Genomic DNA, 13,891 nt, shown 5'->3' with positions numbered 1-13,891 from the left:
CTGAATCATTTGAACGGTTTCGCGTCAACAATAAGCATTAATCCACAAATGACTTAAGCTGTTAACTTTTTTAACATGGCTGACACTTCCCTCTGAGTTCAAATAAACCAATATCCCGGAGTAATTCATTTACCTCAAACAGTACACTGACTGAACTGCTGTGAAGAGAGAACTGAAGATGCACACGAGCCGAGCCAGATAACGAACGAAACATTGACTCGTTCCTCGAGTCAAGAACCGTTTCTGTCCCGGACGCTTCCCGTTTCGAGAAACCGAGGAGCTGATACTGCACATGCGTGATTCAGACTGACACACAGCGCGTCTGAACGAACTGGTTCTTTTGATGATTGATTCTGAACTGATTCTGTGCTAATGTTATGAGCGCGGGTAAACGAAAAGGCTTGAATATCAAGGGCAATCATCGCCAATGAAGTCATTACGTCCAGCTCAAAAGAACTGGTGAACCGTTTTCTTCAAACCGGTTTATTGAATCGAACTGTCTCTGAAAGAACCGGTTCGCGGAAAAAGAAACCGAACTTCCCATCACTACTGGTGATCCAAAAACCAATGCAACCGGTTCTTGACTCGAGAACGAGTCAATGTTTCGTTCATTTATCTGGCTCGGTCATCAGTTCAGTCAGTGTACTGTTTGAGTAAATGAATTACTCCGGGATATTAGTTTATTTGAACTCAGAGGGAGTGTCAGCCATGTTAAAAAAGTTAACAGCTTAAGTCATCTGTGGATTAATGCTTATTGTAGACGCGAACCGTTTTCAAAATGATTCAGTTCGATTTGGGTGAACTGGTTCAAGAAGATCCGGTTACATCGAGTGATTCGTTCGCGAACCGGATATCACTAAACTGCAGCGCTGTGAACGCGCTCATAACAGACACGGAAGACAAGACACAACGCTGATATAAAGTCGTAGTTTTTTGCTATTTTTGGACCAAAATGTATTTTTCGATGCTTCAGAAAATTCTAACGGACCCTCTGATGTCCACATGGAACTACTTTGATGATGTTTTTATTTACCTTTCTGGACGTGGACAGTATTACCGTACATACATTCTCAATGGAGGAGGGACAGAAAGCTCTCGGACTAAATCTAAAATATCTTAAACTGTGTTTCCGAAGATGAAACGGAGGTCTCACGTATAAATAATAGTAAAATAACTGCACTGGAGGCAAGAATAAACAAACAAAAAAAACCTAAATAATATAAAAAATAATAGTATATAAATAATAGTAAAATAACTGCACTGGAGGCAAGGATAATCAGTGGATAAAAACCTAAATGCTGGTTTGTCAATCACACAAAACATGTATGGCTTCAGAAGACTTGAAATACAGTGTACAAGTCATACAGACCACTTATTATATGCAGTGTTAGTTTTTTTTTTTTCTTAAGTTTGGCACAGCAGTCGTCTTAATTGACTTTCATCATATGAAAAGAGCAGGCAGGATATTCTTTTAAAAAATTCTCATCTGGAGTTCCACAGAAGAACGAAGGCCACTCAGATGATGACAGAATTTGGGGTATGAAACTATGAGATAAAGTGTATACCGTAAAACAAACAACGCTACTCAAAACATTAATTTGTTACATAATACACAAACATGCAGATATGCAAACACAGACGGCACAGAAGCACATCTGTTCAAATAAAGTTTGATGCTGATAATGACTTCAGGTTCAGGCCATCAACACACACAAACACACACACCTCCAAGGTCGTAACTGTTCAAAGATACGGAGCTGCAGGAAGATGTCCAGTTTGATCCTGCGCTCGTGTAAAATACTCCTCCATAACTGAAGCCTGAGCCTCATCCAACTGCTGAAGAACGCCCTCGATATGAGCCACAGAGCTGGCATGAGGCAGCTTATTACAGGCCAACGCTGAGTCCCTGTTTGAACGAACACAAACCCACGCCAACACATCCAAGAGCAAATCAATATCAATAGAGGCCACGTTAATTCAGAACCAGTATATCAGCATGACATAACATGAAAGCACTTGTTTCAGAAACTAATCTGAAAAGAATATTATTAAAAATTGATCTGCAAAAAAACTGAAAATGGTTGGAGCTGCTGTGGCTTTATGGTTAACAGATTTGGATCTAAATCCTGTTCTTCACTAGTTTTTTGTACGTTTTCAAGTATCATATTAGGAAGAATTGGTAACTTCTGGATTGAAAGATGTGAAAATAGTTGGTTTTAATGCCTCAGTGGGTGGACAGTAATCCAAAGTATTTTTTTTGCTTTGTAACTGTATTTTTCAAGTAGTCTGTACTTTATCAGAATTTTTTATTTTGAGAAATTTCCACTTTTTAACTTCACTACATTGCAAAGCATCATTTTGTGACATTTTACTCCACTACATTTCTTAAAAATATGTCAAAAACGTGAGAAAACTGTCTCCCTGCTCCGAGACCTGATAGCAGTGTGCAATTTAATGAAACAGCTGATTCTTTTCAATGAAACTGTTCAAATCTTTTCGCAAATCGCATTGAAAGATTTGTTACGCCAATTGAACTGATCGGATTGGCAGCTGTTCTTGAGTCGACAGCTCACTGATTCAATTGATGTAGTCAGAGTGAATCTCTACTTAAAAATTCCAGTAAATTCACGAGTTCTGACTCAAAATGAGCCAGGAATGTGAGACCATCAAAGCATCAGAATATATGTGCATACTAATAGCACAAAAAATAAGTTTAACAATGCCAAATTTAAGGATTTATTATGTCTGTTATATATTCTGTATGTGAAATACTTGAATGCAAACATGTCCATATTTGTGTATCACCATCTCAGTGGGTTAGGTTTTATGCAAAAATAACACATTCTTCTTTTAATGTTATACATTTTGTCTTATGTGGCATCTGCTTTTATTGTTTGTCAACACACTTTTTTCACTCAATTAAGTAGGCTATCAGTAACCTAAATTGATATTTACTACAGTATATTTAATGTTTTGATAGTGTATAACAAGCCCAACTCCCCAGGTATTCTGAGCAGTAGGAATATATAAAATATATACTATAAAAATTTATTAAATAAAAATAAAGAAGTAAAAATTAAATTACAAATTTAAACAAAACATTTACGTTTTATCTCTATTTAATTATTATATGTATATTAAAAAAATGTATGTACTTTTACTAAAGTAAAATTCAAAAGGCATTATTTATTACTTTTACTATTTTATAAGGGTAGGTACTCAAGTAGGGGTACTCAATACTTCACCACTGGTTATGATGAAATACTGTACAATAGGAGTGTGCTGTTAAACCTCACTCGCAGATGCTGAAATGATCTCCTCTCCTTCTTTGATGACATTGAGTATGGCATCCCAGAGTGCTGCTCTGCTGCTGCTGCTGCTGAAAACAGTCCTGATCAGCTCCTGAACAGCATCCCAGACTCAGAGTTCACCAATGGCCTCCACAAGAGTCTTCTGCAAGTCCTCCACTCCACGACCACAGCTACAGACAGACAGAACAGAATGACCAATTTTTGGACGAGACATTATATTCCACTTTCCTCTGTTTGTGGTCAGATAATTTTCAAAACTGAAAGTTTTTCAGTCCAAGCGTCCAGGAAGCAAATGCAGTTCAAGCAGTCAGTTAAAAACAGCGCTAATGCTGAAAAGCCCAGCTGAATTACATCAGAGATGGGTGGAGAGAATAGTTACTCATGTCCAGATTTTTAGTACATAATTCATTTCAGAAGTGTGTTTTTTGGCTTCAAAAGCCTTGACCTCTCTCATATGCTGTTTCAGAGCAGCCCAAGCAGTTTCTTCATCATGCTGTGTGAAATACAGAAACTGAAACAGTAGCTTCAAAACACCCAAACCACTGCATGAGAGCATGATACCAGAAAACTACTCTCTCGGTCTGGATAACTACAAACCCATTGTTGCGTTAGTAAAGTTTTTGATGCATGACGATGGTAATCAAGGTAAAGACAATTACAGTTAACATAGGAATCATACATTAGGTGGCATGCACGAGTCCAGTATTATATCGATATGCAAACAAATCTGATGCACACTGATTGCTGTACATCTGCGTATTTTGCAGGAACACATTTTCAAGATATTCTGTGTAGTTTGCCAAAATTTTTTTTTTTTTTTTTTTATGGATTGCTGGCTAAAAAGTGTGTTTAATGTGAGGGTCAGTGGTTTAGTAATTCTGAATGGATCCATTATGGTAACAGCTGCAAAATTGTGTTCTGGGTACTTGTTAAAGCATTGCTTGGTTGTTGGAAGGCAATTGCCAGGGTGTCACTTTGGGGCTGATAGGGTGTTGCTAGTTGATTGACAGGTGGTTGGTAATGTGTTCTGGGGTAGTTTCTAGATCATGGTTGGGGGTCACTAGGGTTGTTGCTAGAGCCTTCTAGGAACTTTTTTTTTGGAATGTTGCAAGAGTGCTGAAAAGATTTCTCTTCTTCTTTTCAGTTAAAAATACTGGTTAACAAGAGGTAGGTGTTTAAATAGAAATCTCATTATGTTGTTGTTGTCCATTCAGTTTAGTTTTTAATTTGTGCTGTCAGTCAGTAAGTGGCGTTAAGCAGCTTACGAAACAACAAAAATTCTCTCACGCATGAACAGAGATCAGTCAAACACTCTTAGAAACTATTTGAGAAGCTCTGTTTACTGTGTGTGTGTGTGTGCAATACCTCTTTAGTGTGGGTGTGAAAAGACACTGAGATATCCAGCAGTAGTTTTCCTCTGCTCCACCTCCGTACAAACTCCTGAACTCTGTGACCTCCAGTTGATGGGCGGCAGCGTAAATCTCTTCTGGATCACCTCTCTACCGTCTTCTGAGCCAGCTGCTCCGCTGCTCCAAGAGCTTATCTGCATTAGTATAAGTGTTCTGGAGCGAAAGAGAGAGAAAGCGAGTGGAGAGAGAGTAGTACATTAAAAACCTTCCTTCCTTGAATATTAACAGGAAACTCAAGTAGTATGAACATGAATGATATCACTGCTACTGCTCATTTGCTCCTCTCTCATCAAACAAAAAAATACACACTCAAGCACAACATAAACTGATTTGGTTCCAACCTGTGCCACCTCCTGGAAGTCATCGTGCCGTTTTTGTAGTGCTCTTGCCCTGTGTACAGACTTCCCAACTCCTTTGTGCTTACTGAGGAATACCTCGCCATGGTTTTCAATCCCGTCCAAGCCCTGCACACACACACATACATAACACTGGATAGTCTATTTCAAATTTAAAAGGAATATTGCGGATTAACAGTTATAAACTGCATGTTCATCACTAAAATCAACAATAAAATAATTTATATTTGAATGGCAATAAATAAATAAAAATTTAATTTGGCAGCATGTTTAGCTGGACTTCTGGCGTCCCATACTCTGAATTTGTGCTCTGCATTTAAGTAGTGAGCACACACACACACCGTTGAACACACACCACTTCGGAGCAGATGGGCAGCCAATGCTGCGGCACCAGTTAGGGGTTCGGTGCCTTACTCAAAGCATCTCACCTCAGTCGTGGTATTGAAGGTGGAGAGAATGCTGGGTTATTCACCTCCCCCCACCAACAAGTTCCTACTGGTACCGAGACTCCAGAACAACCTGTGAACTTTTGGTACAAGTCCGACTCCCTAACCATTAGGCCATGACGGCTCTTAAAGTTTTATGACTATGCTAAAATTTTTTATATTTGTGATGTTTCTTTCTGTATATAAAAAAATACACATCCTAAGAAAAAAAAGCAAGGTCAGAGCTTAATAAACAGTTAGTGGGGAAGAGGCTCAGGGGATTTTTGAAGGTTAGTTCAGCAAACTTTGTCAGTTAGAAGTCAAAGTTCTTAGTTCACTGCACAAGCTCAGTGCTCATGTAGGCCTCGTTGCTGTCTAAAGAGGTCCTGGAAAGGATCAAGTCACAATCTCAAGAAACAACCAACACAGTCCTGACAGAGAACAGGTGAAGGTACAATAAAAGCCCCTGAAGGCGAACGGCCTCAGGAAGTAGAGTGAAATGTGGAGAGGTATTTGCCAAAGGAACATACTGCCGTCCCTCGAGGACACTGAGGCAACTTCAGTCAACTCTATGAGTCAGAGTCCATGTCACATCCTTGTCACTTCTTCTAATGCTCTCTGCACTTGATATTTGTTCCCTGCCGTAGGAGAACATCGTTACATGCAAAGATCTAAAAACAGCTGCTGAAAGGTTGAGAGGCTGGGGTCACATTCGTCAGATGTTGAATTCTGGTGGGTATACTGTGTGTGAAGTGCATGCATGTTTGTGCACTGCATGCATATTCTGAGTTGGTTCTACACATGATTTACATGTATTTACCTGCTGCACATCTTGTTGAAACACACACAGCTGAAGTCTCTGGTGGCAGTCGGAGCTTGCAGTGTTGCGAAGCCAACCCGCCCTCAGTCTGCGATACTGATGAACCCACCTCATGGACCCCTCCAGACCCCCCTCACCGCCTTGACTGTAGTCGGCCCCCTGCCGTCAGAGACCCCGATCCAGCCGGAGGCTGAGGCCTCTGCAACACATCCAGTAGTGTCCTTTCCTTTCTGACTGACGTACCTCAATCAAGAAATATTACATCTGATAGTCAGTGGTGGACAGGACAAACAAATCATTACTACTACATTTTCACAAACAATATTGATTTCGAACTAAAGAAATTGAGACACCCTCCCAGACACATTAAACATTCAGTTCAGTTTCTGAAAAAATTCTTTTGGTTCTTTTCAATGAATAACTTCGACAAATTACATTGAGTGATTCATTGTGTGTGAATGGGAAGATCAGGAAAGCCAGCTGTTTCTAGAGTCAACTCACTGATTCAGTGAATCATGTCATAGAGCGAGTCTCTGGTTAACAACCTTCATCAAGCTTCGGTCCATGTCTGACTCAAAATTAGTCTAGAACCAGAAGCAAATATGACACTCAGAGCTTCAAGTGTGCAAAGATTTGACTAATGGAACATACAGTAAGTTGCTATTTTATAGTAAGTTGCCAGTTTATAGTATGGTTTCTTGTTATACGGTATACAGACGGTGACAGCCATCTTTGTTTGTGAACTAGAATGTTTTAAAAGAAATAGCTCACCCAAAACCATTTTTAATTTGATGAAAATTGACTTTCCCATTACAGTGAAAAGTTGTCGGTGTCTGCAAGGTTTAAGATTACGGTTTAAGTGATAAAACTGAGTCCGGAATGGTGGATTATGTTTCTTACAAAACCCATGCAGCATTTCACTCACAATATGTTTAATTCATGTACTGGAGAAGTCTTGTGATTTACTTGGTGTACTATCTGTGATGGGTTGTTACTCAGCTGTTTGACGTTTCCATTCTCTGACGGCACCCATTTTCACTAACACCAGGATTCATTAGTGAGCAAGTGGATGTACAAGTGTCTCCATAATCTCCAACACAAATGCTTTGTAGGCGTACATTTCATGATTTAAACGGTGTACTAAATAAAGCAGTTCCTCAAAGGCTCACCTCTGTATATGCTGTCACGGTGACCTGCTCGGTACAGATTCTGGTGGTGTGTGAATGGCCATCTCAAGTTCTTTTGCGTTTGCTGTCGGCAAGCCGACCTCACCGCCATGACTTCACCCATCCTCTCCATGCTGGAAAGAAACTAACAGAGAGAACAACCCTCTTAAACTTTATGCATAAAAGGTCCGTGTAATAACACCAGAGAGGACGAGGTGCACAGTTTGTACACACTCATTAAAAACAATCTAAGACATAATTAAACAGAGTTGCTGAGGATCATACAAAATGGGGATCATAAATCAAAGGCATGAAGAAGCTATGTGTGCCCATTTCGACAAAGGATTATTAATGAAGAAACAGACTAAAAACGGACAGTGGAGCATAAAAGTACAGTTGCATATAAAAGAAATTCAGAATTATTAAAAAAGGGATCAAATGAACTCAAGGACAAGGAACGCAAACTAGTTGGGAAAATATAACATCAAAAAACTATAAACAGTACTTACGGGCAGAGCTGTTTATGGTGAGGTGCTAAGATCTGATTAATAATTTACTTTTCCTTGGTAGTCTAATGCACAGTCATAGTATGAATCAGATATATTAAATCATATTTTCACTTTAGTAAAAACCACATGAGCACTTTTAGGTAACCGTCCCAAAACGGTTTTACAGCGTTAGAATACTCAGGGTAAAATAGTTAACACTGGGGGTGTAAAATTTAAAATGATTCATCACAATGCATCCCAAATCTGACAATAAAAATATAATGCGATTCATTAAATTCATACACATGATTCCAATATTACACATTTAAATTGTAATGTGAAATGTACCAAATGACTGAATCAATCGTAAATCGAATATTAAACTGAGGGCCAAATTTCTTCAGAATAAATTGTTGACTTTCACATTGTTAATAAAGAATAATAATCACATTCTTGTCTGAGCAATTTTTTGCACCACTAGAACATAGTGTAAACACTAAAACTAAATAATAAAAAACCTAAATAAAACATTAATATTACATTTATTAAAATATATAATTTATACTAAAATCAAATGTAAATTAGATATAAATTAATAAAAGTAATAACATTAAATGAAAATTAAATGACCACCATTACATTAAAAAAAACTTACTTTAAACTGAAATATTTTCATTTAATGAAAACAGAACCCAGAAACACCAAAATTTACATTTATATATTGCATTGTGTTCTAATGGTGTTTCTAATTTGCTTTTACCCTTCTCTATTGAAAAATAACCAGCAAAATCATAATTTCTTGTTGTTTCAAAAGAAAAGATGGATAATGGCCACAAAAAAGACTCACATATATGTGGAAACTGTTCACTCATGACAAAGGCTTCCAAATGATAAATAGACAATGCAATAGATTTCAATATTTCTAAAAACAATTCATGTTTGTCACAAAAAGGGTTTTACCTGTTCAGACTTTTGGTGGAACACAAGAGGACATGGCCAAGATTGCAACTGCGCTCCTCAGCCCGCCGAAGCACAGCTCATCTCAGTCCTGATCCAGCTGACCAGAGATCTGCGCGTATCTGAGCGGCAGCATACTGATGACTCGCCCTCAACATGCAGCCCCATGCTGCGCCACCGAGACAATACGACGAAATCTTGACCTACAAACGCATTCCTGAAAAGAGAGAAACAGGTGGGCAGCAAGATATCCCATTAAATAGAGCAACAAGAAGACACAACAAGCTGTCAATTTTGTTCCAGTAAGACTGAATACAGGGGGTTTTCTTGAAGCTTTCCTCCATCCGTACGCCATAGAGTTCATAGCAAGTGGTCATGCTGGTTCCTGTCGATCTGCTGCATTGCTGTAGATCACGCCAATGTCTGTCTGCTGTCTGCAGGAACAGCTCTTATTGTGTCCGATCCAGTAAAACATTCACAGAGAGAGAGGAAACAGAGAGAAAAATGCTGCATCACTCAGAATTTTGGTCTCAAACACCCTTCACAATGTTGTTTACAATCTCCAGGACAAAAAAATCAACACGAATGACCAAACAGGCCTGTAGATTTTCCCAGTACTGTACGCAGTCAAGGTTCACATTTGGGGGACATAAAAATTTACAAAGGCCCAGGAAAAATTAGCTTACCAAGGGGTTCGTAGGGGAGGTTGGCGGGTGATTTAACTCCCAAGTTAGTGTTCTAGTGATTCCACACGTGACTCATACTTAATAACACAGATTTTCTGTCTTTGGATGGATGTTAGAGAAATGCGCAAATAGCCCTTGGTAGTGTTGGGGCTCTGGTGAAGGCCACAGATGGGGTCAGTCGCAGGAAAAGGGGACGTGAAGACTGCCCTGCGGTTTGGGCTTTTTAAACAGGAACACACGGCCTTCCGCAGGACATCAGGCCACAGAAGGGAGTACATTGTGACATGCTATTATCATTCCCAGCATTCATTATTAACACTTTCACATGGGCTGCACCACAGGTGCTCTAGCTACCTTACATGATTTTTTCTGTTCAGCGAGTCATGCTAGCAGTAGCTTTTTTAAAAAATGTGAGTCGTGTTTAACTAGTGCAAGTAATTGTACGGTGTATGGAAATACAAGTATTGTATCCATAGCTTTGGCGGCAGTTAATACGTAAAACGGAAGGAGCATAGTTTACAGCCGGGTATTTGAACAGAAAATCAGGGAATGTGTAATAAAAGGCGTGGACTTTAAACTCATTAGAATGAATTCTTTAGTTTGTGGCCTAATGTTAAACCGCCTATATATTTTCTGATGAGTGTGAAAAAGTTAATATTATAAATGCGTGTAAAACAAAGAGAACAGCTTCTAGTTCAAGTTCGGAAGCAATAGGCATTAAGACAGCCGAGGGGATACTCATTAGTAAATGAGATGCATTTCACTATTTTCTGACACAGATATGTATTTTTTTTAAGACAATTTTATTACATATATAATATAGATTGCTGTATCTTTTTTAGAATTAAATTTTATTGACACAAAGATGTATTTTTTAAGAAAGAAATTTTATTACGGCTATATAATACATAATTTGGATAAATTTTAGTAAATTGCTTACTTGGTAATTTAGCATGTTTTTGTTTAATTGTTTATTACTAAATACATTTATTAAAGATACAATAGTAATATTAGTACAGTAAAACATACACAATATATCAATAAATAAAATTTAACTAAATAACTGTTTAGTGTTATTGTTTGCTTATTATTGTTCGGCTTATATCATTGTTTTCAATCTAATTTGACTATAATCTATAATGTTAACGATTCATTATTTTCGATTCAAATCACCTAAATCATTTTTATGTAATGGGGAACAGAAAGGGGGTGGCGGACAGTAAAAATTAAGAATATTTAAAAAAAAATATTGTTATTAAAAAAGTAAAATAATAATATAACAAAAGCATTAATACTAGAAGTTTATGATTATATTATTATTGAATAAGATGATAATTTAAAACAAGGAATAATAAGCCGTAAATCAATAAATATAAAAATATATTATTTAAATACATCCCATAATAAAATGAAAATAGTTGTCTTAAAAGTTATAAAAATGATAAAAGTTTATTTATTATTATTGTAGTGTGATTGTATAATCACACCAAACTACACAGTTTTACAATTTAGTGTTTATCGTGATCTAATTTGCAACTAATATATATATATATATATATTTTTTTTTTTTTTTTTCATTCACTTGATAGTTTTGTTTTATCCTTTGGTTGTTTACTCTTCTCCATATTTTCACGACTTTCATTCTGACCTTTTCTTGCATCCTGCTCGTACAGTCGTAACGCTGAATAAACACTGGTCCAGCTGCTGTTTGCGGTATTTTGTGCCAGCCTGTAGCAGTGTGCTGCCCGCGTAACTTGCAGTGTTATCCAGCAGGGGATGGGAAATCGAAGGGTACCAAACTCTGGACGTCTGCCCGCGCAGAGAGAGCCGTTCCGTCTCTCCGCCCGTCCCTGAATCTTCTGAAGGAGCGCGCTGTCCTTCATGGTCTAACTCATCCCCGTGGCCTTCGTCATAGTCTTCCTCTCAGTCGAGCGGCCCTCCAGGAGTTTCCGTGCTTCCTTCATGCATAAGTGGCACAGCTCCTGGCGAGACACACCTCCACGCAGCTCCTCCAGCCGAGAAAGGAGGTGCAGAGCGCCCATCCAGTGAACTCTGAGCCAGAGAAACACGGAGCTCAATCCATTCCACATTGTCGTACTCCAGGGTCCCTTCCAGATCTGCTGTCAGGCTGAGGACGGCGTCACCACAACACTTAGGTCAGACCACTTCCACTGACACATATACTGGTCTAAAATGAAAAAAAAGAACAACCCACTGATGTAACCAAAGTCAGTATATTAATAAATAAAAAAACATCTGATATCTTTAAATTGTATAAGATTTCACAATATTATGGGTTTTTACTTTATTTTGCCTTGGGTGAGCATTAAAAGACATGTCACAAAAAAATAACTTTGTTTTGCAAGAACAGACCACAATGCATTTGCACTTGGCAAAATGTTTAAATTTATGTCAGTTTTTTAGATCCTTAACTCCTTTGAATAAAATACCTTATAAATCAATAGCGATCGGTTTCATAGATGGCCTTTTCTTATTAGACAAAAATTCCATTTGTATACCTCCAAAGGTGAACTTGGCACACGCCAACGTCTGGTCTTCTTTTTTTCTGCTTTCTGCCAGAAGTTGTCTGGTATTGATAATGAGAGCGACGCGATCTCAGCTGGAAACGACTCCTTGTAGCGTCTTCAGCAACGGCTTGAATTAGATCCCACTTACTTGTCGAGCCGCGCAATCGTCCTATGATCACTGTAAACCCTCGTTTACTACTTTACATCCTCAACTGGCCACCAGATAAAAGAGATTGAGAAAGTTAGAGGAAGCCCCAACTACTTACAAGCCACTCCAAGGAACTGTTAATAAAACCGTGCCATATCAGTATCTTCTGAACAACTGCTTAAAACTTCGCAAAGTTCGCATCAGTGAAGCTTATACATTTTTAAGAGTTGCAATCACATTTGCATCGCAGAACGACCTTAAAATCACAATAGATGCTCTAATCAAAGGCTTAATGATACCACTCATTCTCCCCCGTATGTACTCAAACTTTAGAAATAGGTAATAGAAGTATAGATAAAGTGTCGCATGGGTGTGGTTGCTGTAAGCAATTTTATGCTGTTTTGAATAAGATTTTTGAAGGGCTAAACAAGCAGAGGCGCTGGTTTATGCGGATTTACTAGAGTGTCTAGGACTGGTCCACAGAGCGGACTGCTTGATACTGCGGGACACTTTTACTTCAGGGGAAAATCTTTTATGGATATTTTTGTAAGTGAGGTGGTTCCAAATAAAAATGTGGAATTTTTTATAACCGGGCAAGACAGGATAGCAGAGGAGGTCACCAGTTTCCGGTACAGCCTTCTTGTTTTTCCATCTGGTCATGATTACTTCGTTGCAAGGAACATGTAGGAGGTCGGGTCCCCCTCTACTTTGTCTCTTCCTCTGGAAACTAGAAGAGGAACCGATTTTATTACTAATTTTTACTACTCAGCTAGCACTTCAATGGCTCCTAATTATGGTTATATCCCTATGAGCCTGTGTGGGCGTGCGTGATTTAGAAGGGTGCTAAGACAAGCATGTCCCACAGTAAATGAGTGTGTGTGGTGTCGTTTAACAATGCAATTATACATTTCCCACCTGGAGACAAAGGCACCTTTCTCCTCTTAACACTTTGTAGACCATCAGCTCCCTTTATTCCATCATTCGCTAAGACAGATCCTGATGAGAAAGAAGGAACTGAGAGAGAGGGAAAAAGAGAGGGAGGGAAAAAAGGGATATCAAATTTTTATTATAGTACTCAGGATTGTAATCCACCAACAGGGACAAGAAGGGAAACACGCCTGCTTCATGTTTTCAGAAGATTGACTGAGAAACGAGGAAAGTGTATTTTGCACATGAATTCCTCACCGGAAAACGTTAATAATTTATTCAACCTCAATGTGGTCCCTACTGAAAACCATATTACTTTAATTTCAACATAGTTTATTGTCAAGAAGTGGAAATTACTGGAGATAATTGTTAGCGTTGCTGTTCTTTTTTCAATACACTTAAACGCGTGAACTGAGTGACACGGGCCCGTTAAGCTCTAAGAATGTAAATAATAGCAACCACACATAAAGTAAAAAAACCTTAAAGGTAGTAGCAAGGTAGTTAATGGACAGTCGTTAAAATAGTCCATGTGGAAGTCATCAAACAAGGTCTTACGGGTTTGGAACAACAAGAAGGGTGAGTAATTATCTGACAGAATTTTCGATTTTTGGCGTGAACTATCCCTTAAAAATTAGGTGACATGTCTTTGTGGTTCAGTATTTGAATGGAT

At 38.4% G+C, this 13,891-nt stretch overlaps 1 pseudogene; it reads right to left on the bottom strand.

The window, feature by feature from the left end:
* Positions 1–13,421, bottom strand: part of LOC122134572 — a 60,029-nt pseudogene extending 46,608 nt beyond the window's left edge.
* Between the last annotated feature and the right edge of the window lie 470 nt (positions 13,422–13,891).

Source organism: Cyprinus carpio, chromosome B6, assembly GCF_018340385.1.
Source record: "Cyprinus carpio isolate SPL01 chromosome B6, ASM1834038v1, whole genome shotgun sequence".
NCBI classification, from domain to species: Eukaryota; Metazoa; Chordata; class Actinopteri; order Cypriniformes; family Cyprinidae; genus Cyprinus; species Cyprinus carpio.
This window is presented reverse-complemented; position numbering and strand designations above follow the sequence as displayed.